We start from the raw sequence: 7,486 nt of genomic DNA on the forward strand, positions 1-7,486 counted from the left end.
TTAATGAGAGTGAAGTTCTTGAATAGGCTTACCTATACTTGAAAATCTTGGCTTTCAACTTAGTGATACAGCTGTTTGAATATATCATTTATGATTAGTTTTCTTTAATAGTTCTGATGGTGTCACAGCTGAAAAATAATAACTCACAAAGATACATAGATTCAAGTGGGAGAAGCTCACTGTTGGTTTCATTTACAAATTATGATTATTATTGTTCAAATAATTATCGATCCAACCCACCAATTATGCAAAGGTTTTTGTCTTGATCGATTCAATATGTTTTTACCTTCTTTTTTGTCAATTGCTTGTCGATATGCAAATGAATAAAAGGTGCTGTGTTCTCATATTTTATACAATGTGTTCATAAGCCATAGATTCTGTGGCTTACACAAATTTTTAGACAGTTTGGGAAATTGTAAGGGTAAGCACCTATATTTGGCAGTTCTTGAAGAGGATGTGTACCATTTCCAGCAACAAAAATCATATAACAATGAAAACATTTGTTTTCAGAGTGTTCTCTCCAAAGCATAGGTTTCTTCTATCAAAAGGTTCTTTCCTTTCTCTCTCTCCTTTACTGTTACCCTTACTTAGAAGAAACACATTTTGTGCTTATTTTTTTTTCTGAAAATAAATGTATCCCAGTGACATGTCTGATTACTTCATGTTGCTTTCACCTCCTTTGTGTCTGAGAGTGCAAACTGGAAATAGAAGAAGTGTTTTTCTTACCATTTCCTTGTTATTCATTGACATCACTAGTGTTTTCTTTAATCCAAAGCTTCTTTGAAAAGTCTCATTAAGTCATTCATCAATTTTGTGATGGTTAATTTACTTAAAAGTATTCCACATATCCTATAAATCCACAATACCAGCATACATAAATTGTCATAATGCACTTAAGCAAACGAATGACTGTGGGCTCTACTGTCAAATCCTTCAAGCTAATACACATCCTAAATTTTAGAAATCCTTAACTACTTTCTTACATTTTAGATAAATACAAGTATAAGTTGTAACATTTTCTTCTCATATCCTCTTGGCTTATCTTGCTCATCCCCTGGGCGCACACTTCTTATTTCGGAGACCATTGCTTTGAGTCCTGGAAAGGAACCACAAATAATTAAATTGGAGGCAAGTGACATGATTGGGTTCAATTTGTCTTTGGGATTATGTTTTGTGGCTTTGAGTCTAGACACTTTAAATATTCCCTTAGGCTTTTACTGTGTGCATATTCAAGTAAATAAGTTTGCTGGTTTTACATAATATTATTGATATCTTCAGAATATAGGCAGCCACTCTGAGCCTCAAGAAGACATGGCATCATCAGAATCTCCATGCCCCCTGAAGTTTTTTGATAGCTCCAGGGCCTTTGCCCTTTAGGTTGGAGAATAAGGTGCTTTGGATACAAGGAGAGGACCTAGGTGACTTCAGAACCTCAGAGTGGAAAGAAGAATAGTAGTATTCTGCAAAAGACAGGGCAAATGCTTTTTGTGACCCTATTAAAACTAAAGACTTAAGAGAAAGAATTATTAGCTCCAATTCCATATTTAAAATGAGGAAGAGGAATACAAAAAAAAATGAGAAATGACTCTAGGCTAAGAGTTGCTTTAGGAGTTATGCCCTTTTTAAGTCCTAATAAAAAATTCTTGTTTTTTTTTTTAAATATAAGCATGAGGAGATAAAGAACTAAGCACCGACCTTGAAACAAGGAGAGGGGAAAAAAATGGAACTGGTCCCTGAGAAATAGAAGTTGTCAAAACAAAACCTACCTAGGAGAAATTTAATAGCCATTTTGAATAAAAGTGCTGTGCTAGTTTATTTTGCAGACCATGTTCTCAGTGCACGAGGGACTTTATCCCTTGTTTAGCCTGAAGAATTACTTTTGAGAGAAGAACTTTCACTAACTCTTTAGGAAATATTATGTAAAAAGTTTATTGCTTCATTTTATGATATTTTCCAATTACTGTAATTGTGTGAGTTTAGAAGACAAAATAAATTAGAAAATTTAAAAACCACTCTGTGTAACTGCAAATGGCTTACAGGATGGCATCCACCTCTAAACTATCCCACACCTTCCAAATTCTTAAGTGGTTAGAAAGTACATTTTATGCCTCCGGAAAAAAAAAAATACATAGCTATCCAGAATGTTAAATTGGAATCTTAACCAAGGTCCTAAGATACGATTGATTTCAGACACTAGAATGAGTTGTGAGACAGAGCATCTGTTTGGAATTTCAAAGTAGGACGTTAAAACTCAGTTTTGTGACTTCAATCCTATACTGACTTTGAGGACAGAAGAGAATGGGAGAGAATTGAAAGGATGTATATCTATGGACAGAGACTTTTTTTTTTTTGGTAAAGAATTTCTTGAGAGAAAGATTTTGGGTGAGTTGAGTTTGGCCTCCTGCCATCATTGAGGGATGGGTGGAGGGTATGTCTTCCTCTCGTGTTGGCCTTCCACAAGATCCTTCAGGAGATTTTGAAATTTGCTGCCTATAGTCAGCTTGCCCACTGCCTGGGGAATCCAGAATGAGGAGAATGAACTGCCCAGCTTGACACTGGTGGAATGAATGGTTTCTGACACATTGGGGTTAGCCTACATGCCCTGGATTTGTTTAAAGAACTTGTGGATTTTCCCTAGGCTAGTTCTCAGTGACAATGAGAGAGTGTTGATGGTAGTGGTCATCTTAGGTCCTGTTCAGTAGCATTGATTAGAGAAGCAATGATATCCCAGCAGACAGAATGAGCTGGAGGTCACTGAAAGAGTCCCAGAAGTTGCAGAAGAATCTGAGTGACCAGCCAGACTAGAGATGCAATTCCTTGGTCTGAGAAGTGACAGCACAGAATTGCAGAGTGCTTAAGAATCTCTGAGGAGCTCTCAAATGTGTCTCAAAACAAAGACTTTTAAACACTGACTTTTAAATGCCTAGATAGCAAGAAGCCATCTTACAATGCTATTGATCAAAGAAAAACTTTTCTTCCTCACTTCTCTTCCTTTTCTTCCCTTCCATCAATATAAGCATGACAGAATAACAATAACAACAACAACAAAAAATCAGTGAATGAAGTTTTGGAAGTGAAAGATAGGGGTAGGAATGGGAAAGATCGGACAAGATGTTTTAGGCTTGTGTTTGTGATCTAAAGTGATCAGGTATCTTTGTAATTTGATAGTAAACTGAAAAGCTATGGGAATTCCCAGGGTTGTATCTAACGAGTGGAAATTTCCTCCACTGAATGAATTTTACAGATATAGTGGGAAGCAGAAATAAAGCTGCTTTGATTGTATTTCAGGAGTTCTGTTTATTCAGTGTCCTTGTCACAGAGCCACCCCTCAGTTCAGGGACCCCAGGAAGAAAAGGCAAAAGGACACAAGGGAGAGCACTGTCCTCAGTGGTCCAGGGGTCCAGAAGAAATGCTGAATTGCAGTGTGTCAGTCCTTTCCTTTGGCTATTGTGTTTAGGCTGAGGGCAGAGGAAGTGAAAAGAGTGCTAATTGTTTTGATCTGCAAGTAGAGGTACTGATTTGGTCACATTTTGTTTTTTCCACTGTGACCAAAGGACCTGACAAGAGCAATTTTAGAGGAAAAAAAGTTGATTTGGTGCTCACAGTTTCAGAGGTCTCAGCCCATAGAAGGCCAACTTCATTACTCTATGCCTGAGTGAGACAGAAGGGTAGAAAGGTGTGGCAGTGGAAGGCAGCTCAGGACATGATGAACAGGAAGCAGAGAGAGCTCTTGTTCACTAGGGACAAAATATATACCTCACAGGCAGGCCCCCAATGACTTATGTCCTCCAGCCACATTCTACCTGCCTTCAGTTACCACCCAGTTAATCCCTAAAGAACTAAGACAAGGGTGTTCAATATCACCAAAGTACTCATCAGTGAATTATCAAGTGCTGGTAGGTATTGTTCAACTGAAACTTGGAAACTTTTATGAACCTCTAGTACAAAATTAGCCTCTTGCAATATTACAATGTATGTATTATTACTGTTTTTATTTAATACACAGAAGTTAGGAAACAAAGTAATAACCACCAAAGAATTCAGGCATGAGTTGTTTGTGAATTAGGGAAAATAACAGTATTTTTCCAGTCAGATTGAAAAAACTAGTGAAGCTCAATCCAGTGGAGAGATTAAGATCACAGGAGATGGAGTAAGCCTGTCTGGATTTAAATTCTGTGACCTTGGGTAAATTTAAATCTCTGTTTCCTTATTTGTAAAAGGGGTAAAGTACTTATCTCATGGGCCTATTATAGTATGAAAGAAGGTAATCCCTATAGAGAGCCTGTTGTAGTTCTTGGCACTTTTTAAGTTCCTCGTAATTGTCAGCTAAGATTACCTTGTTTTTCTACTAGGCACAGCCAGTTTTCATTATTCACAGTATTAGTATTCTATGAAGTTGGATTAGCCAATGCTGACTCACTGCTCCTAAAGAAGCTATAGCGTTAAGTTCCTGTAAGTCTCCAGTTATATCTTCATCAACCAATATTTTATGTGTTTCTCTGTCTAAACACGCCTTGGTCTGCATGTATTTTTGATTCATTAATTGTACTCACAGCTAAGAGGACTAGAACTCATGCCTGAACGAGGATTATCTAATACACATATTTTCTCTGCAGGCAACATTCTTACACTTAGGAACACCAGACAACATTCCAGTTGTACAATTGAGGGCAATTTTAAACAGCAAAATCACCAACAAAAGGCATAATAATATGAAAAATGTGGCTCTCCATCGACTTTAAAAAAGTGTACTTGTTTATAGTATGAGAACTGAAGCAAAAAGGCAGAGAAACAGCTTGTTTGACCTGAGCCAATAACCTGCACATTGGGTGAATAAATTTTTTTGGTGTTCTGCACTGGTCTGCAAATGACTATAAAAGTTCCAGAATATACATTTTGAATACAAATAAATTTTAGGCAAATTTGAAACCACAGAAAACATGGATAATGATGATTGACTGTATCTGTGTAACCAGCAACTGGTAATCCAAGGCTGTTTGATTCTTCTCCAATAAGGGAGAATGACATTCAGAGGTAGCACATTCTGTGCTTAGCCAGGTCTCGCTTTTACAGAGCTTGCCAATTTCCACCCCATGGGACCTTGCAGAAGCACTTTAACATTTCTTTAAAATGACAGTCATTCATATACTGGAAGACAGCTATTGTGTCTCCTTGGACCCAACTGTGGGATAAGCAGCCCCATTTCCTGTAGCTATTCTCCATATGATAATACTGTGATTGCTCTCCCTGTCCCCATTGCCCTCCTCAGAAAGCTGTTTCAGTGTTTCAACATCTTTTTTATGTATAAAGCCCCAGACTGAAGCTGAGCATCTGAGTGCCAGGTAAGGTCTGACCAGAGCTCCAGAGAAAACTGATGATCAGACCTCTCATTCTAAGTGCTTTATTTTGCTAAATGTACTTAAAGTTTTTGTGGCAGAGACTGTAGGTACTCTCACAATCAATATCCATGTCTCTTAATATTTCCTTGCCTGATGATCTAGGTGACTAATTCTTGTCAATGAGATACAGGTGGAAATGACGTTAGGCACCTGCAGGTTTGATCCATAAGAACGTCCCAAGGAGTTCTCCATCGCCACCCTGGGGGGGCATATTCTCCAGATGACACAGCAATAAGATGAAAGCAGTCCTGGATTCTGAGTGACTACCTGGGTGCTGAGCTCCTCAGAAGAGCCATTAAGACTTTCATGACTGTGAAATAAAATTTGATTATTTTAAAAACTGACTTTGGGCAACATACAGTGTTAATTACTGTAATGAGTATAATCAGGAAGAACTTTTTTGGTGGTAATTTCACACTGATGACTCACATCCAATTTGTTGTAAGCTAAAATCCCTTGTTCTTTTTAATACAGGCTGCTCCTTAGATATTTACTTCTATCATGAATATACTGATATTTTTGGATGTAAGTCTAAAATGTTACATTTATCCTTAATAGTTTTATGTTTTAGATCTGGTTAATCCCTATCCAACTCCTCCAAAACTCTGCCATCCTTTCAATTTGTGTGTTTTCCACAAATGAGTAGCCTTTAAACTAGTTGATGAACATTTCATTATCTAATACCCTGGGTTTGGTATTAGGCAAAGAAGATACAAATGTTGCGTCTATCCCAATTGAATATTATTTCCTTATGTGAATTATTGGTTAATTCTAGGTGCTGTTCCCTTCTCCCCCTATTTCTTTTTTTTTTATTTTTATTTTCTGAGGGCTATGGTTTGGATATGGTTTGAATGTGGCCCCCAGGAGTTCATGGGATGAAATTTAAACCCCATTGTGAGGTATTAAGGGGATGAAAACTTGATCTATGATGTTGAGAGTTGGGGCCTGTAATCCCAGAGGCTTTGGAGGCTGAGACTGGAGGATCACAAGTTCAAATCCAGCCTCAGTAATTTAGTGAGGCCCTAAGAAACACAGCAAGACCCTATTTCTAAATAAAACATCAAAAGGGATAGGGATGTGGCTCAGTGGTTATTGCTCCTGGGTTCAATCTCCACTCCCCCCAAAATTAGATGAGTTCATTAGGGTGGAGGCCCCATGATTAAATACTTTTGACTTTATTAGAGGGAGAAAGATCATAAGAGACATATATGAATTCCTTGTCTTTTTCTGTGTGATGCCCTGCACTACCTCTGGACTGTCAGCAAAAAGATCATCACAGGATGCAGGCCCTTGAACTTCCAGAGCTGTGAACTTTATAATGTTACCCAGCTTCAGATATTTCATTATAGTAATGCAAAACTGACTAATTCACTGTCCTTCAACATAACTATTATTTTATCTTTTTTTAAAAAATCCCATTTATTTAAACATTCCCTTGTTTAGTTTCTGGAAACCATTTCTTCTATATTCTTGAAAAAAAAGTGCTCACCAATAGCCAAGGATACTTAATTCTGGAATCTGATTCTGGGATCCAATCCTACTCTTGGACACAATCTGCAAAGAAAAGAACTTCTCTTTCTCTTGCAAAGTCTAATCATTTGTTAAAAAAAAAAAAAGTTAAAACCACTTTGTCCCAAAGCTGTTTGTTTTTTTTTAGTGAATTGAGAAAGAAAATATTGCCTTCAAAATTACAAGATTTTGATTTGAGTCCTGTTTTTTTTTTTTCCAGTTGCAAGTTTAATGAACTTGGAAAAGTGCCATAACTTCTATGAAACTCAGGGTTTTTGCTTTGTTTTGTTTGTTTTAACAAGCTGTAGATAGAGATAATAATTCCCATCCTGGATACCCTCTTGATGACATGAGGATTGCTGAATAAATGATACCCAAATGTTTAGGAATAGATAAGCATTACAATAGATAAGTGTTCGGAATAGATAAGTGTTGCTGTCTGCCCCATAGATGCTTCCGGTGTCTTTTCCTGTCAGATTCTTCACCCATTGTGGATGTGTAGGTGGTCGGTAGGTTTGATATATCTTGGCAGGTTTTCAGATATTACTCAGTGTATCTGTTTCAGGAAGAGAGGGAAA

This window comes from Spermophilus citellus (genome assembly GCF_964194105.1).
Source record: "Spermophilus citellus genome assembly, chromosome: 5".
NCBI lineage: Eukaryota > Metazoa > Chordata > Mammalia > Rodentia > Sciuridae > Spermophilus > Spermophilus citellus.